At 46.6% G+C, this 16,955-nt stretch overlaps 52 non-coding genes and 32 pseudogenes across 52 annotated transcripts; all 84 read right to left on the bottom strand.

The window, feature by feature from the left end:
• Window positions 1–36: 36 nt before the first annotated feature.
• LOC144417768 (5S ribosomal RNA) lies at window positions 37–155 on the bottom strand (annotated as a pseudogene).
• An 81-nt stretch (window positions 156–236) lies between these two features.
• LOC144416391 (5S ribosomal RNA) lies at window positions 237–355 on the bottom strand. Its single transcript, XR_013472284.1, has one exon. It is a non-coding gene; the product is annotated as a 5S ribosomal RNA (ribosomal RNA).
• An 81-nt stretch (window positions 356–436) lies between these two features.
• Window positions 437–554, bottom strand: LOC144418104 (5S ribosomal RNA; annotated as a pseudogene).
• Window positions 555–635: 81 nt separating this feature from the next.
• On the bottom strand, window positions 636–754 carry LOC144417050 (5S ribosomal RNA). The gene has a single exon (XR_013472942.1). It is a non-coding gene; the product is annotated as a 5S ribosomal RNA (ribosomal RNA).
• An 81-nt stretch (window positions 755–835) lies between these two features.
• Window positions 836–954, bottom strand: LOC144412179 (5S ribosomal RNA; annotated as a pseudogene).
• An 81-nt stretch (window positions 955–1,035) lies between these two features.
• On the bottom strand, window positions 1,036–1,153 carry LOC144418103 (5S ribosomal RNA; annotated as a pseudogene).
• Window positions 1,154–1,234: 81 nt separating this feature from the next.
• LOC144415096 (5S ribosomal RNA) lies at window positions 1,235–1,353 on the bottom strand. Its single transcript, XR_013470988.1, has one exon. It is a non-coding gene; the product is annotated as a 5S ribosomal RNA (ribosomal RNA).
• An 81-nt stretch (window positions 1,354–1,434) lies between these two features.
• On the bottom strand, window positions 1,435–1,543 carry LOC144411957 (5S ribosomal RNA; annotated as a pseudogene).
• Window positions 1,544–1,624: 81 nt separating this feature from the next.
• On the bottom strand, window positions 1,625–1,743 carry LOC144417074 (5S ribosomal RNA). Its single transcript, XR_013472967.1, has one exon. It is a non-coding gene; the product is annotated as a 5S ribosomal RNA (ribosomal RNA).
• An 81-nt stretch (window positions 1,744–1,824) lies between these two features.
• LOC144416998 (5S ribosomal RNA) lies at window positions 1,825–1,943 on the bottom strand. Its single transcript, XR_013472890.1, has one exon. It is a non-coding gene; the product is annotated as a 5S ribosomal RNA (ribosomal RNA).
• An 81-nt stretch (window positions 1,944–2,024) lies between these two features.
• LOC144412497 (5S ribosomal RNA) lies at window positions 2,025–2,143 on the bottom strand (annotated as a pseudogene).
• Window positions 2,144–2,224: 81 nt separating this feature from the next.
• Window positions 2,225–2,333, bottom strand: LOC144412962 (5S ribosomal RNA; annotated as a pseudogene).
• An 81-nt stretch (window positions 2,334–2,414) lies between these two features.
• On the bottom strand, window positions 2,415–2,533 carry LOC144415402 (5S ribosomal RNA). Its single transcript, XR_013471294.1, has one exon. It is a non-coding gene; the product is annotated as a 5S ribosomal RNA (ribosomal RNA).
• Window positions 2,534–2,614: 81 nt separating this feature from the next.
• On the bottom strand, window positions 2,615–2,733 carry LOC144411936 (5S ribosomal RNA; annotated as a pseudogene).
• An 81-nt stretch (window positions 2,734–2,814) lies between these two features.
• Window positions 2,815–2,933, bottom strand: LOC144416987 (5S ribosomal RNA). The gene has a single exon (XR_013472879.1). It is a non-coding gene; the product is annotated as a 5S ribosomal RNA (ribosomal RNA).
• An 81-nt stretch (window positions 2,934–3,014) lies between these two features.
• LOC144415415 (5S ribosomal RNA) lies at window positions 3,015–3,133 on the bottom strand. Its single transcript, XR_013471307.1, has one exon. It is a non-coding gene; the product is annotated as a 5S ribosomal RNA (ribosomal RNA).
• An 81-nt stretch (window positions 3,134–3,214) lies between these two features.
• On the bottom strand, window positions 3,215–3,333 carry LOC144414446 (5S ribosomal RNA). The gene has a single exon (XR_013470336.1). It is a non-coding gene; the product is annotated as a 5S ribosomal RNA (ribosomal RNA).
• An 81-nt stretch (window positions 3,334–3,414) lies between these two features.
• Window positions 3,415–3,533, bottom strand: LOC144416976 (5S ribosomal RNA). The gene has a single exon (XR_013472868.1). It is a non-coding gene; the product is annotated as a 5S ribosomal RNA (ribosomal RNA).
• Window positions 3,534–3,614: 81 nt separating this feature from the next.
• Window positions 3,615–3,733, bottom strand: LOC144412023 (5S ribosomal RNA; annotated as a pseudogene).
• An 81-nt stretch (window positions 3,734–3,814) lies between these two features.
• LOC144412577 (5S ribosomal RNA) lies at window positions 3,815–3,923 on the bottom strand (annotated as a pseudogene).
• An 81-nt stretch (window positions 3,924–4,004) lies between these two features.
• Window positions 4,005–4,123, bottom strand: LOC144416476 (5S ribosomal RNA). The gene has a single exon (XR_013472369.1). It is a non-coding gene; the product is annotated as a 5S ribosomal RNA (ribosomal RNA).
• An 81-nt stretch (window positions 4,124–4,204) lies between these two features.
• Window positions 4,205–4,323, bottom strand: LOC144418183 (5S ribosomal RNA; annotated as a pseudogene).
• Window positions 4,324–4,404: 81 nt separating this feature from the next.
• Window positions 4,405–4,523, bottom strand: LOC144413750 (5S ribosomal RNA). Its single transcript, XR_013469641.1, has one exon. It is a non-coding gene; the product is annotated as a 5S ribosomal RNA (ribosomal RNA).
• Window positions 4,524–4,604: 81 nt separating this feature from the next.
• Window positions 4,605–4,723, bottom strand: LOC144415175 (5S ribosomal RNA). The gene has a single exon (XR_013471067.1). It is a non-coding gene; the product is annotated as a 5S ribosomal RNA (ribosomal RNA).
• An 81-nt stretch (window positions 4,724–4,804) lies between these two features.
• On the bottom strand, window positions 4,805–4,923 carry LOC144416965 (5S ribosomal RNA). Its single transcript, XR_013472857.1, has one exon. It is a non-coding gene; the product is annotated as a 5S ribosomal RNA (ribosomal RNA).
• An 81-nt stretch (window positions 4,924–5,004) lies between these two features.
• Window positions 5,005–5,123, bottom strand: LOC144414643 (5S ribosomal RNA). The gene has a single exon (XR_013470532.1). It is a non-coding gene; the product is annotated as a 5S ribosomal RNA (ribosomal RNA).
• Window positions 5,124–5,204: 81 nt separating this feature from the next.
• Window positions 5,205–5,323, bottom strand: LOC144416954 (5S ribosomal RNA). Its single transcript, XR_013472846.1, has one exon. It is a non-coding gene; the product is annotated as a 5S ribosomal RNA (ribosomal RNA).
• Window positions 5,324–5,404: 81 nt separating this feature from the next.
• On the bottom strand, window positions 5,405–5,523 carry LOC144415924 (5S ribosomal RNA). The gene has a single exon (XR_013471818.1). It is a non-coding gene; the product is annotated as a 5S ribosomal RNA (ribosomal RNA).
• Window positions 5,524–5,604: 81 nt separating this feature from the next.
• On the bottom strand, window positions 5,605–5,723 carry LOC144415592 (5S ribosomal RNA). Its single transcript, XR_013471484.1, has one exon. It is a non-coding gene; the product is annotated as a 5S ribosomal RNA (ribosomal RNA).
• Window positions 5,724–5,804: 81 nt separating this feature from the next.
• LOC144416609 (5S ribosomal RNA) lies at window positions 5,805–5,923 on the bottom strand. The gene has a single exon (XR_013472502.1). It is a non-coding gene; the product is annotated as a 5S ribosomal RNA (ribosomal RNA).
• Window positions 5,924–6,004: 81 nt separating this feature from the next.
• Window positions 6,005–6,123, bottom strand: LOC144412022 (5S ribosomal RNA; annotated as a pseudogene).
• An 81-nt stretch (window positions 6,124–6,204) lies between these two features.
• LOC144412310 (5S ribosomal RNA) lies at window positions 6,205–6,313 on the bottom strand (annotated as a pseudogene).
• An 81-nt stretch (window positions 6,314–6,394) lies between these two features.
• Window positions 6,395–6,513, bottom strand: LOC144418009 (5S ribosomal RNA; annotated as a pseudogene).
• An 81-nt stretch (window positions 6,514–6,594) lies between these two features.
• LOC144412157 (5S ribosomal RNA) lies at window positions 6,595–6,714 on the bottom strand (annotated as a pseudogene).
• An 81-nt stretch (window positions 6,715–6,795) lies between these two features.
• LOC144416943 (5S ribosomal RNA) lies at window positions 6,796–6,914 on the bottom strand. Its single transcript, XR_013472835.1, has one exon. It is a non-coding gene; the product is annotated as a 5S ribosomal RNA (ribosomal RNA).
• Window positions 6,915–6,980: 66 nt separating this feature from the next.
• Window positions 6,981–7,099, bottom strand: LOC144416153 (5S ribosomal RNA). Its single transcript, XR_013472047.1, has one exon. It is a non-coding gene; the product is annotated as a 5S ribosomal RNA (ribosomal RNA).
• Window positions 7,100–7,180: 81 nt separating this feature from the next.
• Window positions 7,181–7,299, bottom strand: LOC144412565 (5S ribosomal RNA; annotated as a pseudogene).
• Window positions 7,300–7,380: 81 nt separating this feature from the next.
• LOC144412309 (5S ribosomal RNA) lies at window positions 7,381–7,489 on the bottom strand (annotated as a pseudogene).
• An 81-nt stretch (window positions 7,490–7,570) lies between these two features.
• LOC144416474 (5S ribosomal RNA) lies at window positions 7,571–7,689 on the bottom strand. Its single transcript, XR_013472367.1, has one exon. It is a non-coding gene; the product is annotated as a 5S ribosomal RNA (ribosomal RNA).
• Window positions 7,690–7,770: 81 nt separating this feature from the next.
• LOC144417843 (5S ribosomal RNA) lies at window positions 7,771–7,889 on the bottom strand (annotated as a pseudogene).
• Window positions 7,890–7,970: 81 nt separating this feature from the next.
• On the bottom strand, window positions 7,971–8,089 carry LOC144416932 (5S ribosomal RNA). The gene has a single exon (XR_013472824.1). It is a non-coding gene; the product is annotated as a 5S ribosomal RNA (ribosomal RNA).
• Window positions 8,090–8,170: 81 nt separating this feature from the next.
• LOC144417208 (5S ribosomal RNA) lies at window positions 8,171–8,289 on the bottom strand. The gene has a single exon (XR_013473101.1). It is a non-coding gene; the product is annotated as a 5S ribosomal RNA (ribosomal RNA).
• An 81-nt stretch (window positions 8,290–8,370) lies between these two features.
• LOC144416920 (5S ribosomal RNA) lies at window positions 8,371–8,489 on the bottom strand. The gene has a single exon (XR_013472813.1). It is a non-coding gene; the product is annotated as a 5S ribosomal RNA (ribosomal RNA).
• Window positions 8,490–8,570: 81 nt separating this feature from the next.
• Window positions 8,571–8,689, bottom strand: LOC144416908 (5S ribosomal RNA). Its single transcript, XR_013472801.1, has one exon. It is a non-coding gene; the product is annotated as a 5S ribosomal RNA (ribosomal RNA).
• Window positions 8,690–8,770: 81 nt separating this feature from the next.
• LOC144415947 (5S ribosomal RNA) lies at window positions 8,771–8,889 on the bottom strand. The gene has a single exon (XR_013471841.1). It is a non-coding gene; the product is annotated as a 5S ribosomal RNA (ribosomal RNA).
• Window positions 8,890–8,974: 85 nt separating this feature from the next.
• LOC144417207 (5S ribosomal RNA) lies at window positions 8,975–9,093 on the bottom strand. The gene has a single exon (XR_013473100.1). It is a non-coding gene; the product is annotated as a 5S ribosomal RNA (ribosomal RNA).
• An 81-nt stretch (window positions 9,094–9,174) lies between these two features.
• Window positions 9,175–9,293, bottom strand: LOC144417777 (5S ribosomal RNA; annotated as a pseudogene).
• An 81-nt stretch (window positions 9,294–9,374) lies between these two features.
• On the bottom strand, window positions 9,375–9,493 carry LOC144412651 (5S ribosomal RNA; annotated as a pseudogene).
• Window positions 9,494–9,574: 81 nt separating this feature from the next.
• On the bottom strand, window positions 9,575–9,683 carry LOC144412308 (5S ribosomal RNA; annotated as a pseudogene).
• Window positions 9,684–9,764: 81 nt separating this feature from the next.
• Window positions 9,765–9,883, bottom strand: LOC144415745 (5S ribosomal RNA). Its single transcript, XR_013471638.1, has one exon. It is a non-coding gene; the product is annotated as a 5S ribosomal RNA (ribosomal RNA).
• An 81-nt stretch (window positions 9,884–9,964) lies between these two features.
• On the bottom strand, window positions 9,965–10,083 carry LOC144418002 (5S ribosomal RNA; annotated as a pseudogene).
• An 81-nt stretch (window positions 10,084–10,164) lies between these two features.
• On the bottom strand, window positions 10,165–10,283 carry LOC144417016 (5S ribosomal RNA). The gene has a single exon (XR_013472908.1). It is a non-coding gene; the product is annotated as a 5S ribosomal RNA (ribosomal RNA).
• Window positions 10,284–10,364: 81 nt separating this feature from the next.
• On the bottom strand, window positions 10,365–10,483 carry LOC144416897 (5S ribosomal RNA). The gene has a single exon (XR_013472790.1). It is a non-coding gene; the product is annotated as a 5S ribosomal RNA (ribosomal RNA).
• An 81-nt stretch (window positions 10,484–10,564) lies between these two features.
• On the bottom strand, window positions 10,565–10,683 carry LOC144416886 (5S ribosomal RNA). The gene has a single exon (XR_013472779.1). It is a non-coding gene; the product is annotated as a 5S ribosomal RNA (ribosomal RNA).
• Window positions 10,684–10,764: 81 nt separating this feature from the next.
• Window positions 10,765–10,883, bottom strand: LOC144416783 (5S ribosomal RNA). The gene has a single exon (XR_013472676.1). It is a non-coding gene; the product is annotated as a 5S ribosomal RNA (ribosomal RNA).
• Window positions 10,884–10,964: 81 nt separating this feature from the next.
• LOC144416875 (5S ribosomal RNA) lies at window positions 10,965–11,083 on the bottom strand. The gene has a single exon (XR_013472768.1). It is a non-coding gene; the product is annotated as a 5S ribosomal RNA (ribosomal RNA).
• Window positions 11,084–11,164: 81 nt separating this feature from the next.
• LOC144415220 (5S ribosomal RNA) lies at window positions 11,165–11,283 on the bottom strand. The gene has a single exon (XR_013471112.1). It is a non-coding gene; the product is annotated as a 5S ribosomal RNA (ribosomal RNA).
• An 85-nt stretch (window positions 11,284–11,368) lies between these two features.
• Window positions 11,369–11,487, bottom strand: LOC144416317 (5S ribosomal RNA). Its single transcript, XR_013472210.1, has one exon. It is a non-coding gene; the product is annotated as a 5S ribosomal RNA (ribosomal RNA).
• An 81-nt stretch (window positions 11,488–11,568) lies between these two features.
• On the bottom strand, window positions 11,569–11,687 carry LOC144416068 (5S ribosomal RNA). The gene has a single exon (XR_013471962.1). It is a non-coding gene; the product is annotated as a 5S ribosomal RNA (ribosomal RNA).
• An 81-nt stretch (window positions 11,688–11,768) lies between these two features.
• On the bottom strand, window positions 11,769–11,887 carry LOC144416650 (5S ribosomal RNA). Its single transcript, XR_013472543.1, has one exon. It is a non-coding gene; the product is annotated as a 5S ribosomal RNA (ribosomal RNA).
• Window positions 11,888–11,968: 81 nt separating this feature from the next.
• LOC144412549 (5S ribosomal RNA) lies at window positions 11,969–12,086 on the bottom strand (annotated as a pseudogene).
• An 81-nt stretch (window positions 12,087–12,167) lies between these two features.
• On the bottom strand, window positions 12,168–12,286 carry LOC144416600 (5S ribosomal RNA). The gene has a single exon (XR_013472493.1). It is a non-coding gene; the product is annotated as a 5S ribosomal RNA (ribosomal RNA).
• An 85-nt stretch (window positions 12,287–12,371) lies between these two features.
• LOC144415219 (5S ribosomal RNA) lies at window positions 12,372–12,490 on the bottom strand. The gene has a single exon (XR_013471111.1). It is a non-coding gene; the product is annotated as a 5S ribosomal RNA (ribosomal RNA).
• Window positions 12,491–12,575: 85 nt separating this feature from the next.
• On the bottom strand, window positions 12,576–12,694 carry LOC144416718 (5S ribosomal RNA). The gene has a single exon (XR_013472611.1). It is a non-coding gene; the product is annotated as a 5S ribosomal RNA (ribosomal RNA).
• Window positions 12,695–12,775: 81 nt separating this feature from the next.
• LOC144418050 (5S ribosomal RNA) lies at window positions 12,776–12,894 on the bottom strand (annotated as a pseudogene).
• Window positions 12,895–12,975: 81 nt separating this feature from the next.
• LOC144415520 (5S ribosomal RNA) lies at window positions 12,976–13,094 on the bottom strand. The gene has a single exon (XR_013471411.1). It is a non-coding gene; the product is annotated as a 5S ribosomal RNA (ribosomal RNA).
• An 81-nt stretch (window positions 13,095–13,175) lies between these two features.
• On the bottom strand, window positions 13,176–13,293 carry LOC144412853 (5S ribosomal RNA; annotated as a pseudogene).
• An 81-nt stretch (window positions 13,294–13,374) lies between these two features.
• On the bottom strand, window positions 13,375–13,493 carry LOC144414665 (5S ribosomal RNA). The gene has a single exon (XR_013470555.1). It is a non-coding gene; the product is annotated as a 5S ribosomal RNA (ribosomal RNA).
• Window positions 13,494–13,574: 81 nt separating this feature from the next.
• LOC144414503 (5S ribosomal RNA) lies at window positions 13,575–13,693 on the bottom strand. Its single transcript, XR_013470393.1, has one exon. It is a non-coding gene; the product is annotated as a 5S ribosomal RNA (ribosomal RNA).
• Window positions 13,694–13,779: 86 nt separating this feature from the next.
• On the bottom strand, window positions 13,780–13,888 carry LOC144412898 (5S ribosomal RNA; annotated as a pseudogene).
• An 81-nt stretch (window positions 13,889–13,969) lies between these two features.
• On the bottom strand, window positions 13,970–14,088 carry LOC144413861 (5S ribosomal RNA). The gene has a single exon (XR_013469752.1). It is a non-coding gene; the product is annotated as a 5S ribosomal RNA (ribosomal RNA).
• Window positions 14,089–14,169: 81 nt separating this feature from the next.
• LOC144414474 (5S ribosomal RNA) lies at window positions 14,170–14,288 on the bottom strand. Its single transcript, XR_013470364.1, has one exon. It is a non-coding gene; the product is annotated as a 5S ribosomal RNA (ribosomal RNA).
• Window positions 14,289–14,369: 81 nt separating this feature from the next.
• Window positions 14,370–14,488, bottom strand: LOC144412205 (5S ribosomal RNA; annotated as a pseudogene).
• An 81-nt stretch (window positions 14,489–14,569) lies between these two features.
• On the bottom strand, window positions 14,570–14,688 carry LOC144416865 (5S ribosomal RNA). Its single transcript, XR_013472758.1, has one exon. It is a non-coding gene; the product is annotated as a 5S ribosomal RNA (ribosomal RNA).
• Window positions 14,689–14,769: 81 nt separating this feature from the next.
• On the bottom strand, window positions 14,770–14,888 carry LOC144415218 (5S ribosomal RNA). The gene has a single exon (XR_013471110.1). It is a non-coding gene; the product is annotated as a 5S ribosomal RNA (ribosomal RNA).
• Window positions 14,889–14,973: 85 nt separating this feature from the next.
• Window positions 14,974–15,092, bottom strand: LOC144415217 (5S ribosomal RNA). The gene has a single exon (XR_013471109.1). It is a non-coding gene; the product is annotated as a 5S ribosomal RNA (ribosomal RNA).
• Window positions 15,093–15,178: 86 nt separating this feature from the next.
• LOC144413089 (5S ribosomal RNA) lies at window positions 15,179–15,297 on the bottom strand (annotated as a pseudogene).
• Window positions 15,298–15,378: 81 nt separating this feature from the next.
• On the bottom strand, window positions 15,379–15,497 carry LOC144418294 (5S ribosomal RNA; annotated as a pseudogene).
• Window positions 15,498–15,578: 81 nt separating this feature from the next.
• Window positions 15,579–15,697, bottom strand: LOC144417572 (5S ribosomal RNA; annotated as a pseudogene).
• Window positions 15,698–15,778: 81 nt separating this feature from the next.
• On the bottom strand, window positions 15,779–15,896 carry LOC144412142 (5S ribosomal RNA; annotated as a pseudogene).
• A 266-nt stretch (window positions 15,897–16,162) lies between these two features.
• LOC144412735 (5S ribosomal RNA) lies at window positions 16,163–16,271 on the bottom strand (annotated as a pseudogene).
• An 81-nt stretch (window positions 16,272–16,352) lies between these two features.
• LOC144416473 (5S ribosomal RNA) lies at window positions 16,353–16,471 on the bottom strand. The gene has a single exon (XR_013472366.1). It is a non-coding gene; the product is annotated as a 5S ribosomal RNA (ribosomal RNA).
• An 81-nt stretch (window positions 16,472–16,552) lies between these two features.
• Window positions 16,553–16,671, bottom strand: LOC144416368 (5S ribosomal RNA). Its single transcript, XR_013472261.1, has one exon. It is a non-coding gene; the product is annotated as a 5S ribosomal RNA (ribosomal RNA).
• Window positions 16,672–16,756: 85 nt separating this feature from the next.
• LOC144416864 (5S ribosomal RNA) lies at window positions 16,757–16,875 on the bottom strand. The gene has a single exon (XR_013472757.1). It is a non-coding gene; the product is annotated as a 5S ribosomal RNA (ribosomal RNA).
• Window positions 16,876–16,955: the final 80 nt, after the last annotated feature.

The raw sequence follows: 16,955 nt of genomic DNA, 5'->3' as shown, positions 1-16,955 counted from the left end.
GAAAACAGAGCAAAATCGAATGAAACGGCGAGGAAAAGCCTACGACACTCGGTATTCCCAGCCGGTCACCCATGCAAGTCCTAACCGAGCCCGACATTGCTTAACTTCCGAGATCGAACGAGATCGGGTGCATTCACCGTGGTATGGTTGTAGGCGATAAAGTAGTAGTCTATTCAGCTATTTGTATTTCGCAGTTGTTAGAAAACAGAGCAAAATCAAATGAAACGGCGACGAAAAGCCTACGACACTCGGTATTCCCAGCCGGTCACCCATGCAAGTACTAACCAAGCCCGACATTGCTTAACTTCCGAGATCGAACAAGATCGGGAGCATTCAACGTGGTATGGTTGTAGGCGATGAAGTAGTAGTCTATTCGGCTATTTGTATTTCGCAGTTGTTAGAAAACACAGCAAAATCGAATGAAACGACGACGAAAAGCTTACGACACTCGGTATTCCCAGCCGGTCACCCATGCAAGTACTAACCGAACCCGACATTGCTTAACTTCCGAGATCGACGAGATCGGGTGCATTCAACGTGGTATGGTTGTAGGCGATAAAGTAGTAGTCTATTTGGCTATTTGTATTTCGCAGTTGTTGGAAAACAGAGCAAAATCGAATGAAACGGCGACGAAAAGCCTACGACACTCGGTATTCCCAGCCGGTCACCCATGCAAGTACTAACCGAGCCCGACATTGCTTAACTTCCGAAATCGAACGAGATCGGGTGCATTCACCGTGGTATGGTTGTAGGCGATAAAGTAGTAGTCTATTTGGCTATTTGTATTTCGCAGTTGTTGGAAAACAGAGCAAAATCGAATGAAACGGCGACGAAAAGCCTACGACACTCGGTATTCCCAGCCGGTCACCCATGCAAGTACTAACCAAGCTCGACATTGCTTAACTTCCGAGATAGGACAAGATCGGGAGCATTCAACGTGGTATGGTTGTAGGCGATGAAGTAGTAGTCTATTCGGCTATTTGTATTTCGCAGTTGTTAGAAAACACAGCAAAATCGAATGAAACGACGACGAAAAGCTTACGACACTCGGTATTCCCAGCCGGTCACCCATGCAAGTACTAACCGAACCCGACATTGCTTAACTTCCGAGATCGACGAGATCGGGTGCATTCAACGTGGTATGGTTGTAGGCGATAAAGTAGTAGTCTATTCGGCTATTTGTATTTCGCAGTTGTTGGAAAACAGAGCAAAATCAAACGAAACGGCGACGAAAAGCCTACGACACTCGGTATTCCCAGCCGGTCACCCATGCAAGTACTAACCGAGCCCGACATTGCTTAACTTCCGAGATCGAACGAGATCGGGTGCATTCAACGTGGTTTGGTTGTAGGCGATAAAGTAGTAGTCTATTCGGCTATTTGTATTTCGCAGTTGTTGGAAAACAGAGCAAAATCGAATAAAACGGCGACGAAAAGCCTACGACACTCGGTATTCCCAGCCGGTCACCCATGCAAGTACTAACCGAGCCCGACATTGCTTAACTTCCGAGATCGGGTGCATTCAACGTGGTATGGTTGTAGGCGATAAAGTACTAGTCTATTCGGCTATTTGTATTTCGCAGTTGTTGGAAAACAGAGCAAAATCGAATGAAACGGCGACGAAAAGACTACGACACTCGGTATTCCCAGCCGGTCACCCATGCAAGTACTAACCGAGCCCGACATTGCTTAACTTCCGAGATCGAACGAGAACGGGTGCATTCAACGTGGTATGGTTGTAGGCGATAAAGTAGTAGTCTATTCGGCTATTTGTATTTAGCAGTTGTTGGAAAACAGAGCAAAATCGAATGAAACGGCGACGAAAAGCCTACGACACTCGGTATTCCCAGCCGGTCACCCATGCAAGTACTAACCGAGCCCGACATTGCTTAACTTCCGAGATCGAACGAGATCGGGTGCATTCAACGTGGTATGGTTGTAGGCGATAAAGAAGTAGTCTATTAGGCTATTTGTATTTCGCAGTTGTTGGAAAACAGAGCAAAATCGAATGAAACGGCGACGAAAAGCCTACGACACTCGGTATTCCCAGCCGGTCACCCATGCAAGTACTAACCGAGCCTGACATTGATTAACTTCCGAGATCGAACGATAACGGGTGCATTCAACGTGGTATGGTTGTAGGCGATAAAGTAGTAGTCTATTCGGCTATTTGTATTTCGCAGTTGTTGGAAAACAGAGCAAAATCGAATGAAACGGCGACAAAAAGCCTACGACACTCGGTATTCCCAGCCGGTCACCCATGCAAGTACTAACCGAGCCCGACATTGCTTAACTTCCGAGATTGAGTGCATTCAAAGTGGTATGGTTGTAGGCGATAAAGTAGTAGTCTATTCGGCTATTTGTATTTCGCAGTTGTTGGAAAACAGAGCAAAATCGAATGAAACGGCGACGAAAAGTCTACGACACTCGGTATTCCCAGCCGGTCACCCATGCAAGTACTAACCGAGCCCGACATTGCTTAACTTCCGAGATCGAACGAGATCGGGTGCATTCAACGTGGTATGGTTGTAGGCGATAAAGTAGTAGTCTATTCGGCTATTTGTATTTCGCAGTTGTTGGAAAACAGAGCAAAATCGATTGAAACGGCGACGAAAAGCCTACGACACTCGGTATTCCCAGCCGGTCACCCATGCAAGTACTAACCGAGCCCGACATTGCTTAACTTCCGATATCGAACGATAACGGGTGCATTCAACGTGGTATGGTTGTAGGCGATAAAGTAGTAGTCTATTCGGCTATTTGTATTTCGCAGTTGTTGGAAAACAGAGCAAAATCGAATGAAACGGCGACAAAAAGCCTACGACACTCGGTATTCCCAGCCGGTCACCCATGCAAGTACTAACCGAGCCCGACATTGCTTAACTTCCGAGATCGAACGAGATCGGGTGCATTCAACGTGGTATGGTTGTAGGCGATAAAGTAGTAGTCTATTCGGCTATTTGTATTTCGCAGTTGTTGGAAAACAGAGCAAAATCGAATGAAACGGCGACGAAAAGCCTACGACACTCGGTATTCCCAGCCGGTCACCCATGCAAGTACTAACCGAGCCCGACATTGCTTAACTTCCGAGATCGAAAGAGATCGGGTGCATTCAACGTGGTATGGTTGTAGACGATAAAGTAGTAGTCTATTCGGCTATTTGTATTTCGCAGTTGTTGGAAAACAGAGCAAAATCGAATGAAACGGCGACAAAAAGCCCACGACACTCGGTATTCCCAGCCGGTCACCCATGCAAGTACTAACCGAGCCCGACATTGCTTAACTTCCGAGTTCGAACGAGATCGGGTGCATTCAACGTGGTATGGTTGTAGGCGATAAAGTAGTAGTCTATTCGGCTATTTGTATTTCGCAGTTGTTGGAAAACAGAGCAAAATCGAATGAAACGGCGACGAAAAGCCTACGACACTCGGTATTCCCAGCCGGTCACCCATGCAAGTACTAACCGAGCCCGACATTGCTTAACTTCCGAGATCGAACGAGATCGGGTGCATTCAACGTGGTATGGTTGTAGGCGATAAAGTAGTGGTCCATTCGGCTATTTGTATTTCGCAGTTGTTGGAAAACAGAGCAAAATCGAATGAAACGGCGACGAAAAGCCTACGACACTCGGTATTCCCAGCCGGTCACCCATGCAAGTACTAACCGAGCCTGACATTGCTTAACTTCCGAGATCGAACGATAACGGGTGCATTCAACGTGGTATGGTTGTAGGCAATAAAGTAGTAGTCTATTCGGCTATTTGTATTTCGCAGTTGTTGGAAAACAGAGCAAAATCGAATGAAACGGCGACAAAAAGCCTACGACACTCGGTATTCCCAGCCGGTCACCCATGCAAGTACTAACCGAGCCCGACTTTGCTTAACTTCCGAGATCGAGTGCATTCAACGTGGTATGGTTGTAGGCGATAAAGTAGTAGTCTATTCGGCTATTTGTATTTCGCAGTTGTTGGAAAACAGAGCAAAATCGAATGAAACGGCGACGAAAAGCCTACGACACTCGGTATTCCCAGCCGGTCACCCATGCAAGTACTAACCGAGCCCGACATTGCTTAACTTCCGAGATCGAACGAGATTGGGTGCATTCAACGTGGTATGGTTGTAGGCGATAAAGTAGTAGTCTATTCGGCTATTTGTATTTCGCAGTTGTTGGAAAACAGAGCAAAATCGAATGAAACGGCGACGAAAAGCCTACGACACTCGGTATTCCCAGCCGGTCACCCATGCAAGTACTAACCGAGCCCGACATTGCTTAACTTCCGAGATCGAAAGATAACGGGTGCATTCAACGTGGTATGGTTGTAGGCGATAAAGTAGTAGTCTATTCGGCTATTTGTATTTCGCAGTTGTTGGAAAACAGAGCAAAATCGAATGAAACGGCGACCAAAAGCCTACGACACTCGGTTTTCCCAGCCGGTCACCCATGCAAGTACTAACCGAGCCCGACATTGCTTAACTTCCGAGATCGAACGAGATCGGGTGCATTCAATGTGGTATGGTTGTAGGCGATAAAGTAGTAGTCTATTCGGCTATTTGTATTTCGCAGTTGTTGGAAAACAGAGCAAAATCGAATGAAACGGCGACGAAAAGCCTACGACACTCGGTATTCCCAGCCGGTCACCCATGCAAGTACTAACCGAGCCCGACATTGCTTAACTTCCGAGATCGAACGAGATCGGGTGCATTCAACGTGGTACGGTTGTAGGCGATAAAGCAGTAGTTTATTCGGCTATTTGTATTTCGCAGTTGTTGGAAAACAGAGCAAAATCGAATGAAACGGCGACGAAAAGCCTACGACACTCGGTATTCCCAGCCGGTCACCCATGCAAGTACTAACCGAGCCCGACATTGCTTAACTTCCGAGATCGAACGAGATCGGGTGCATTCAACGTGGTATGGTTGTAGGCGATAAAGTAGTAGTCTATTCGGCTATTTGTATTTCGCAGTTGTTGGAAAACAGAGCAAAATCGAATGAAACGGCGACGAAAAGCCTACGACACTCGGTATTCCCAGCCGGTCACCCATGCAAGTACTAACCGAGCCCGACATTGCTTAACTTCCGAGATCGAACGAGATCGGGTGCATTCAACGTGGTATGGTTGTAGACGATAAAGTAGTAGTCTATTCGGCTATTTGTATTTCGCAGTTGTTGGAAAACAGAGCAAAATCGAATGAAACGGCGACGAAAAGCCTACGACACTCGGTATTCCCAGCCGGTCACCCATGCAAGTACTAACCGAGCCCGACATTGCTTAACTTCCGAGATCGAACGAGATCGGGTGCATTCAACGTGGTATGGTTGTAGGCGATAAAGTAGTAGTCTATTCGGCTATTTGTATTTCGCAGTTGTTGGAAAACAGAGCAAAATCGAATGAAACGGCGACGAAAAGCCTACGACACTCGGTATTCCCAGCCGGTCACCCATGCAAGTACTAACCGAGCCCGACATTGCTTAACTTCCGAGATCGAACGAGATCGGTTGCATTCAACGTGGTATGGTTGTAGGCGATAAAGTAGTAGTCTATTCGGCTATTTGTATTTCGCAGTTGATGGAAAACAGAGCAAAATCGAATGAAACGGCGACGAAAAGCCTACGACACTCGGTATTCCCAGCCGGTCACCCATGCAAGTACTAACCGAGCCCGACATTGCTTAACTTCCAAGATCGAACGAGATCGGGTGCATTCAACGTGGTATGGTTGTAGGCGATGAAGTAGTAGTCTATTCGGCTATTTGTATTTCGCAGTTGTTGGAAAACAGAGCAAAATCGAATGAAACGGCGACGAAAAGCCTACGACACTCGGTATTACCAGCCGGTCACCCATGCAAGTACTAACCGAGCCCGACATTGCTTAACTTCCGAGATCGAACGAGATCGGGTGCATTCAACGTGGTATGGTTGTAGGCGATAAAGACGTAGTCTATTAGGCTATTTGTATTTCGCAGTTGTTGGAAAACAGAGCAAAATCGAATGAAACGGCGACGAAAAGCCTACGACACTCGGTATTCCCAGCCGGTCACCCATGCAAGTACTAACCGAGCCTGACATTGCTTAACTTCCGAGATCGAACGATAACGGGTGCATTCAACGTGGTATGGTTGTAGGCGATAAAGTAGTAGTCTATTCGGCTATTTGTATTTCGCAGTTGTTGGAAAACAGAGCAAAATCGAATGAAACGGCGACAAAAAGCCTACGACACTCGGTATTCCCAGCCGGTCACCCATGCAAGTACTAACCGAGCCCGACATTGCTTAACTTCCGAGATCGAGTGCATTCAACGTGGTATGGTTGTAGGCGATAAAGTAGTAGTCTATTCGGCTATTTGTATTTCGCAGTTGTTGGAAAACAGAGCAAAATCGAATGAAACGGCGACGAAAAGCCTACGACACTCTGTATTCCCAGCCGGTCACCCATGCAAGTACTAACCGAGCCCGACATTGCTTAACTTCCGAGATCGAACGAGATTGGGTGCATTCAACGTGGTATGGTGGTAGGCGATAAAGTAGTAGTCTATTCGGCTATTTGTATTTCGCAGTTGTTGGAAAACAGAGCAAAATCGAATGAAACGGCGACGAAAAGCCTACGACACTCGGTATTCCCAGCCGGTCACCCATGCAAGTACTAACCGAGCCCGACATTGCTTAACTTTCCGAGATCGAACGATAACGGGTGCATTCAACGTGGTATGGTTGTAGGCGATAAAGTAGTAGTCTATTCGGCTATTTGTATTTCGCAGTTGTTGGAAAACAGAGCAAAATCGAATGAAACGGCGACAAAAAGCCTACGACACTCGGTATTCCCAGCCGGTCACCCATGCAAGTACTAACCGAGCCCGACATTGCTTAACTTCCGAGATCGAACGAGATCGGGTGCATTCAACGTGGTATGGTTGTAGGCGATACGGCTATTTGTATTTCGCAGTTGTTGGAAAACAGAGCAAAATCGAATGAAACGGCGACGAAAAGCCTACGACACTCGGTATTCCCAGCCGGTCACCCATGCAAGTACTAACCGAGCCCGACATTGCTTAACTTCCGAGAACGAACGAGATCGGGTGCATTCAACGTGGTATGATTGTAGGCGATAAAGTAGTAGTCTATTCGGCTATTTGTATTTCGCAGTTGTTGGAAAACAGAGCAAAATCGAATGAAACGGCGACGAAAAGCCTACGACACTCGGTATTCCCAGCCGGTCACCCATGCAAGTACTAACCGAGCCTGACATTGCTTAACATCCGAGATCGAACGATAACGGGTGCATTCAACGTGGTATGGTTGTAGGCGATAAAGTAGTAGTCTATTCGGCTATTTGTATTTCGCAGTTGTTGGAAAACAGAGCAAAATCGAATGAAACGGCGACAAAAAGCCTACGACACTCGGTATTCCCAGCCGGTCACCCATGCAAGTACTAACCGAGCCCGACATTGCTTAACTTCCGAGATCGAGTGCATTCAACGTGGTATGGTTGTAGGCGATAAAGTAGTAGTCTATTCGGCTATTTGTATTTTGCAGTTGTTGGAAAACAGAGCAAAATCGAATGAAACGGCGACGAAAAGCCTACGACACTCGGTATTCCCAGCCGGTCACCCATGCAAGTACTAACCGAGCCCGACATTGCTTAACTTCCGAGATCGAACGAGATTGGGTGCATTCAACGTGGTATGGTTGTAGGCGATAAAGTAGTAGTCTATTCGGCTATTTGTATTTCGCAGTTGTTGGAAAACAGAGCAAAATCGAATGAAACGGCGACGAAAAGCCTACGACACTCGGTATTCCCAGCCGGTCACCCATGCAAGTACTAACCGAGCCCGACATTGCTTAACTTCCGAGATCGAACGATAACGGGTGCATTCAACGTGGTATGGTTGTAGGCGATAAAGTAGTAGTCTATTCGGCTATTTGTATTTCGCAGTTGTTGGAAAACAGAGCAAAATCGAATGAAACGGCGACCAAAAGCCTACGACACTCGGTATTCCCAGCCGGTCACCCATGCAAGTACTAACCGAGCCCGACATTGCTTAACTTCCGAGATCGAACGAGATCGGGTGCATTCAACGTGGTATGGTTGTAGGCGATAAAGTAGTAGTCTATTCGGCTATTTGTATTTCGCAGTTGTTGGAAAACAGAGCAAAATCGAATGAAACGGCGAGGAAAAGCCTACGACACTCGGTATTCCTAGCCGGTCACCCATGCAAGTACTAACCGAGCCCGACATTGCTTAACTTGCGAGATCGAACGAGATCGGGTGCATTCAACGTGGTATGGTTGTAGGCGATAAAGTAGTAGTCTATTCGGCTATTTGTATTTCGCAGTTGTTGGAAAACAGAGCAAAATCGAATGAAACGGCGACGAAAAGCCTACGACACTCGGTATTCCCAGCCGGTCACCCATGCAAGTACTAACCGAGCCCGACATTGCTTAACTTCCGAGATCGAACGAGATCGGGTGCATTCAACGTGGTATGGTTGTAGGCGATAAAGTAGTAGTCTATTCGGCTATTTGTATTTCGCAGTTGTTGGAAAACAGAGCAAAATCGAATGAAACGGCGACGAAAAGCCTACGACACTCGGTATTCCCAGCCGGTCACCCATGCAAGTACTAACCGAGCCCGACATTGCTTAACTTCCGAGATCGAACGAGATCGGGTGCATTCAACGTGGTATGGTTGTAGGCGATAAAGTAGAAGTCTATTCGGCTATTTGTATTTTGCAGTTGTTGGAAAACAGAGCAAAATCGAATGAAGAGGCGACGAAAAGCCTACGACACTCGGTATTCCCAGCCGGTCACCCATGCAAGTACTAACCGAGCCCGACATTGCTTAACTTCCGAGGTCGAACGAGATCGGGTGCATTCAACGTGGTATGGTTGTAGTCGATAAAGTAGTAGCCTGTTCTGCTATTTGTATTTTGCAGTTGTTAGAAAACAGAGAAAAAACGAATGGAACGGCGACGAAAAAAAAGCCTACGACACTCGGTATTCCCAGCCGGTCACCCATGCAAGTACTAACCGAGCCCGACATTGCTTAACTTCCGGGATCGAACGAGATCGGGTGCATTCAACGTAGTATGGTTGTAGGCAATAAAGTAGTAGTCTATTCGGCTATTTGTATTTCGCAGTTGTTGGAAAACAGAGCAAAATCGAATGAAACGGCGACGAAAAGCTTACGACACTCGGTATTCCCAGCCGGTCACCCATGCAAGTACTAACCGATCCCGACAATGCTTAACTTCCGAGATCGAACGAGATCGGGTGCATTCACCGTGGTATGGTTGTAGGCGATAAAGTAGTAGTCTATTCGGCTATTTGTATTTCGCAGTTGTTGGAAAACAGAGCAAAATCGAATGAAACGGCGACGAAAAGCCTACGACACTCGGTATTTCCAGCCGGTCACCCATGCAAGTACTAACCGAGCCTGACATTGCTTAACTTCCGAGATCGAACGATAACGGGTGCATTCAACGTGGTATGGTTGTAGGCGATAAAGTAGTAGTCTATTCGGCTATTTGTATTTCGCAGTTGTTGGAAAACAGAGCAAAATCGAATGAAACGGCGACAAAAAGCCTACGACACTCGGTATTCCCAGCCGGTCACCCATGCAAGTACTAACCGAGCCCGACATTGCTTAACTTCCGAGATCGAGTGCATTCAACGTGGTATGGTTGTAGGCGATAAAGTAGTAGTCTATTCGGCTATTTGTATTTCGCAGTTGTTGGAAAACAGAGCAAAATCGAATGAAACGGCGACGAAAAGCCTACGACACTCGGTATTCCCAGACGGTCACCCATGCAAGTACTAACCGAGCCCGACATTGCTTAACTTCCGAGATCGAACGAGATTGGGTGCATTCAACGTGGTATGGTTGTAGGCGATAAAGTAGTAGTCTATTCGGCTATTTGTATTTCGCAGTTGTTGGAAAACAGAGCAAAATCGAATGAAACGGCGACGAAAAGCCCACGACACTCGGTATTCCCAGCCGGTCACCCATGCAAGTACTAACCGAGCCCGACATTGCTTAACTTCCGAGATCGAACGATAACGGGTGCATTCAATGTGGTATGGTTGTAGGCGATAAAGTAGTAGTCTATTCGGCTATTTGTATTTCGCAGTTGTTGGAAAACAGAGCAAAATCGAATGAAACGGCGACCAAAAGCCTACGACACTCGGTATTCCCAGCCGGTCACCCATGCAAGTTCTAACCGAGCCCGACATTGCTTAACTTCCGAGATCGAACGAGATCGGGTGCATTCAACGTGGTATGGTTGTAGGCGATAAAGTAGTAGTCTATTCGGCTATTTGTATTTCGCAGTTGTTGGAAAACAGAGCAAAATCGAATGAAACGGCGACGAAAAGCCTACGACACTCGGTATTCCCAGCCGGTCACCCATGCAAGTACTAACCGAGCCCGACATTGCTTAACTTCCGAGATCGAACGAGATCGGGTGCATTCAACGTGGTATGGTTGTAGGCGATAAAGTAGTAGTCTATTCGGCTATTTGTATTTTGCAGTTGTTGGAAAACAGAGCAAAATCGAATGAAACGGCGACAAAAAGCCTACGACACTCGGTATTCCCAGCCGGTCACCCATGCAAGTACTAACCGAGCCCGACATTGCTTAACTTCCGAGATCGAACGAGATCGGGTGCATTCAACGTGGTATGGTTGTAGGCGATAAAGTAGTAGTCTATTCGGCTATTTGTATTTCGCAGTTGTTGGAAAACAGAGCAAAATCGAATGAAACGGCGACGAAAAGCCTACGACACTCGGTATTCCCAGCCGGTCACCCATGCAAGTACTAACCGAGCCCGACATTGCTTAACTTCCGAGATCGAACGAGATCGGGTGCATTCACCGTGGAATGGTTGTAGGCGATAAAGTAGTAGTCTATTCGGCTATTTGTATTTCGCAGTTGTTAGAAAACAGAGCAAAATCGAATGAAACGGCAACGAAAAGCCTACGACACTCGGTATTCCCAGCCGGTCACCCATGCAAGTACTAACCGAGCCCGACATTGCTTAACTTCCGAGATCGAACGAGATCGGGTGCATTCAACGTGGTATGGTTGTAGGCGATAAAGTAGTAGTCTATTCGGCTATTTGTATTTTGCAGTTGTTGGAAAACAGAGCAAAATCGAATGAAGAGGCGACGAAAAGCCTACGACACTCGGTATTCCCAGCCGGTCACCCATGCAAGTACTAACCGAGCCCGACATTGCTTAACTTCCGAGATCGAACGAGATCGGGTGCATTCAACGTGGTATGGTTGTAGTCGATAAAGTAGTATCCTGTTCTGCTATTTGTATTTTGCAGTTTTTAGAAAACAGAGAAAAAACGAATGGAACGGCGACGAAAAAAAAGCCTACGACACTCGGTATTCCCAGCCGGTCACCCATGCAAGTACTAACCGAGCCCGACATTGCTTAACTTCCGGGATCGAACGAGATCGGGTGCATTCAACGTGGTATGGTTGTAGGCAATAAAGTAGTAGTCTATTCGGCTATTTGTATTTCGCAGATGTTGGAAAACAGAGCAAAATCGAATGAAACGGCGACGAAAAGCCTACGACACTCGGTATTCCCAGCCGGTCACCCATGCGAGTACTAACCGAGCCCGACATTGCTTAACTTCCGAGATCGAACGAGATCGGGTGCATTCACCGTGGTATGGTTGTAGGCGATAAAGTAGTAGTCTATTCGGCTATTTGTATTTCGCAGTTGTTAGAAAACAGAGCAAAATCGAATGAAACGGCGACGAAAAGCCTACGACACTCGGTATTCCCAGCCGGTCACCCATGCAAGTACTAACCAAGCCCGACATTGCTTAACTTCCGAGATCTAACAAGATCGGGAGCATTCAACGTGGTATGGTTGTAGGCGATAAAGTAGTAGTCTATTCTGCTATTTGTATTTCGCAGTTGTTAGAAAACACAGGAAAATCGAATGAAACGACGACGAAAAGCTTACGACACTCGGTATTCCCAGCCTGTCACCCATGCAAGTACTAACCGAACCCGACATTGCTTAACTTCCGAGATCGACGAGATCGGGTGCATTCAACGTGGTATGGTTGTAGGCGATAAAGTAGTAGTCTATTCTGCTATTTGTATTTCGCAGTTGTTGGAAAACAGAGCAAAATCGAATGAAACGGCGACGAAAAGCCTACGACACTCGGTATTCTCAGCCGGTCACCCATGCAAGTACTAACCGAGCCCGACATTGCTTAACTTCCGAGATCGAAAGAGATCGGGTGCATTCAACGTGGTATGGTTGTAGTCGATAAAGTAGTAGTCTGTTCTGCTATTTGTATTTTGCAGTTGTTAGAAAACAGAGAAAAAACGAATGGAACGGCGACGAAAGAAAAGCCTACGACACTCGGTATTCCCAGCCGGTCACCCATGCAAGTACTAACCGAGCCCGACATTGCTTAACTTCCGAGATCGAACGAGATCGGGTGCATTCAACGTGGTATGGTTGTAGTCGATAAAGTAGTAGTCTGTTCTGCTATTTGTATTTTGCAGTTGTTAGAAAACAGAGAAAGAACGAATGGAACGGCGACGAAAAAAAAGCCTACGACACTCGGTATTCCCAGCCGGTCACCCATGCAAGTACTAACCGAGCCCGACATTGTTTAACTTCCGAGATCGAACGAGATCGTGTGCATTCAACGTGGTATGGTTGTAGGCAATAAAGTAGTAGTCTATTCGTCTATTTGTATTTCGCAGTTGTTAGAAAACAGAGCAAAATCGAATGAAACGGCGACGAAAAGCCTACGACACTCGGTATTCCCAGCCGGTCACACATGCAAGTACTAACCGAGCCCGACATTGCTTAACTTCCGAGATCGAACGAGATCAGGTGCATTCACCGTGGTATGGTTGTAGGCGATAAAGTAATAGTCTATTCGGCTATTTGTATTTCGCAGTTGTTAGAAAACAGAGCAAAATCGAATGAAACGGCGACAAAAAGCCTACGACACTCGGTATTCCCAGCCGGTCACCCATGCAAGTACTAACCAAGCCCGACATTGCTTAACTTCCGAGATCGAACAAGATCGGGTGCATTCAACGTGGTATGGTTGTAGGCGATAAAGTAGTAGTCTATTCAGCTATTTGTATTTCGCAGTTGTTAGAAAACACAGCAAAATCGAATGAAACGACGACGAAAAGCTTACGACACTCCGTATTCCCAGCCGGTCACCCATGCAAGTACTAACCGAACCCGACTATGCTTAACTTCCGAGATCGACGAGATCGGGTGCATTCAAGGTGGTATGGTTGTAGGCGATAAAGTAGTAGTCTATTCGGCTATTTGTATTTCGCAATTGTTAGAAAACAGAGCAAAATCGAATGAAACGGCGACGAAAAGCCTACGACACTCGGTATTCCCAGCCGGTCACCCAAGCAAGTACTAACCGAGCCCGACATTGCTTAACTTCCGAGATCGAACGAGATCGGGTGCATTCAACGTGGTATGGTTGTAGGCGATAAAGTAGTAGTCTATTCGGCTATTTGTATTTCGCAGTTGTTGGAAAACAGAGCAAAATCGAATGAAACGGCGACGAAAAGCCTACGACACTCGGTATTCCCAGCCGGTCACCCATGAAAGTACTAACCGAGCCCGACATTGCTTAACTTCCGAGATCGAACGAGATCGGGTGCATTCAACGTGGTATGGTTGTAGGCGATAAAGTAGTAGTCTATTTGGCTATTTGTATTTCGCAGTTGTTGGAAAACAGAGCAAAAACAAATGGAACGGCGACGAAAAAAAATGCCTACGACACTCGGTATTCCCAGCCGGTCACCCATGCAAGTACTAACCGAGCCCGACATTGCTTAACTTACGAGATCGGGTGCATTCAACGTGGTATGATTGTAGGCGATAAAGTAGTAGTCTATTCGGCTATTTGTATATCGTAGTTGTTGGAAAACAGAGCAAAATCGAATGAAACGGCGACAAAAAGCCTACGACACTTGGTATTCCCAGCCGGTCACCCATGCAAGTACTAACCGAGCCCGACATTGCTTAACTTCCGAGATCGAACGAGATCGGGTGCATTCAACGTGGTATGGTTGTAGGCGATAAAGCAGTAGTCTATTCGGCTATTTGTATTTTGCAGTTGTTGGAAAACAGAGCAAAATCGAATGAAACGGCGACGAAAAGCCTACGACACTCGGTATTCCCAGCCGGTCACCCATGCAAGTACTAACCGAGCCCGACATTGCTTAACTTCCGAGATCAAACGAGATCGGGTGCATTCAACGTGGTATGGTTGTAGGCGATAAAGTAGGAGTCTATTCGGCTATTTGTATTTCGCAGTTGTTGGAAAACAGAGCAAAATCGAATGAAACGGCGACGAAAAGCCTACGACACTCGGTATTCCCAGCCGGTCACCCAAGCAAGTACTAACTGAGCCCGACATTGCTTAACTTCCGAGATCGAACGATAACGGGTGCATTCAACGTGGTATGGTTGTAGGCGATAAAGTAGTCGTCTATTCGGTTATTTGTATTTCGCAGTTGTTGGAAAACAGAGCAAAATCGAATGAAACGGCGACGAAAAGCCTACGACACTCGGTATTCCCAGCCGGTCACCCATGCAAGTACTAACCGAGCCCGACATTGCTTAACTTCCGAGATCGAACGAAATCGGGTGCATTCACCGTGGTATGGTTGTAGGCGATAAAGTAGTAGTCTATTCGGCTATTTGTATTTCGTAGTTGTTGGAAAACAGAGCAAAATCGAATGAAGCGGCGACGAAAAGCCTACGACACTCGGTATTCCCAGCCGGTCACCCATGCAAGTACTAACCGAGCCCGACATTGCTTAACTTCCGAGATCGAACGAGATCGGGTGCATTCAACGTGGTATGGTTGTAGTCGATAAAGTAGTAGTCTGTTCTGCTATTTGTATTTTGCAGTTGTTAGAAAACAGAGAAAAAACGAATGGAACGGCGACGAAAGAAAAGCCTACGACACTCGGTATTCCCAGCCGGTCACCCATGCAAGTACTAACCGAGCCCGACATTGCTTAACTTCCGAGATCGAACGAGATCGGGTGCATTCAACGTGGTATGGTTGTAGTCGATAAAGTGGTAGTCTGTTCTGCTATTTGTATTTTGCAATTGTTAGAAAACAGAGAAAAAACGAATGGAACGGCGACGAAAAAAAAAGCCTACGACACTCGGTATTCCCAGCCGGTCACCCATGCAAGTTCTAACCGAGCCCGACATTGCCCACTTTCAGAGATCGAACGAGATCGGGTGCATTCAACGTGGTATGGTTGTAGGCAATAAAGTAGTAGTCTATTCGGCTATTTGTATTTCGCAGTTGTTAGAAAACAGAGCAAAATCGGATAAAACGGCGACGAAAAGCCTACGACACTCGGTATTCCCAGCCGGTCACCCATGCAAGTACTAACCGAGCCCGACATTGCTCAACTTCCGAGATCGAACGAGATCGGGTGCATTCACCGTGCTATGGTTGTAGGCGATAAAGTAGTAGTCTATTCGGCTATTTGTATTTCGCAGTTGTTAGAAAACAGAGCAAAATCGAATGAAACGGCGACGAAAAGCCTAGGACACTCGGTATTCCCAGCCGGTCACCCATGCAAGTACTAACCAAGCCCGACATTGCTTAACTTCCGAGATCGAACAAGATCGGGTGCATTCAACGTGGTATGGTTGTAGGCGATAAAGTAGTAGTCTATTCGGCTATTTGTATTTCGCAGTTGTTAGAAAACACAGCAAAATCGAATGAAACGACGACGAAAAGCTTACGACACTCGGTATTCCCAGCCGGTCACCCACGCAAGTACTAACCGAACCCGACATTGCTTAACTTCCGAGATCGTCGAGATCGGGTGCATTCAACGTGGTATGGTTGTAGGCGATAAAGTAGTAGTCTATTCGGCTATTTGTATTTCTCAATTGTTAGAAAACAGAGCAAAATCGAATGAAACGGCGACGAAAAGCCTACGACACTCGGTATTCCCAGCCGAACTAACCGAACCCGACATTGCTTAACTTCCGAGATCGACGAGATCGGGTGCATTCAACGTGGTATGGTTGTAGGCGATAAAGTAGTAGTCTATTCGGCTATTTGTATTTCTCAATTGTTAGAAAACAGAGCAAAATCGAATGAAACGGCGACGAAAAGCCTACGACACTCGGTATTCCCAGCCGGTCACCCATGCAAGTACTAACCGAGCCCGACATTGCTTAACTTACGAGATCGGGTGCATTCAACGTGGTATGGTTGTAGGCGATAAAGTAGTAGTCTATTCGGCTATTTGTATTTCGCAGTTGTTGGAAAACAGAGCAAAATCGAATGAAACGGCGACGAAAAGCCTACGACACTCGGTATTCCCAGCCGGTCACCCATGCAAGTACTAACCGAGCCCGACATTGCTTAACTTCCGAGATCGAACGAGATTGGGTGCATTCAACGTGGTATGGTTGTAGGCGATAAAGTAGTAGTCTATTCGGCTATTTGTATTTCGCAGTTGTTGGAAAACAGAGCAAAATCGAATGAAGCGGCGACATAAAGCCTACGACACTCGGTATTCCCAGCCGGTCACCCATGCAAGTACTAACCGAGCCCGACATTGCTTAACTTCCGAGATCGAACGAGATCGGGTGGATTCAACGTGGTATGGTTGTAGTCGATAAAGTAGTAGTCTGTTCTGCTATTTGTATTTTGCAGTTGTTAGAAAACAGAGAAAAAACGAATGGAACGGCGACGAAAAAAAAGCCTACGACACTCGGTATTCCCAGCCGGTCACCCATGCAAGTACTAACCGAGCCCGACATTGCTTAACTTCCGAGATCGAACGAGATCGGGTGCATTCAACGTGGTATGGTTGTAGGCAATAAAGTAGTAGTCTATTCGGCTATTTATATTTCGCAGTTGTTAGAAAACAGAGCAAACTCGAATGAAACGGCGACGAA

This window comes from Styela clava, chromosome 15 (genome assembly GCF_964204865.1).
Source record: "Styela clava chromosome 15, kaStyClav1.hap1.2, whole genome shotgun sequence".
Classification (NCBI taxonomy): Eukaryota; Metazoa; Chordata; class Ascidiacea; order Stolidobranchia; family Styelidae; genus Styela; species Styela clava.
Note: the sequence above shows the minus strand (reverse complement) of the source record. Positions and strands in the feature narration are given on the sequence as shown.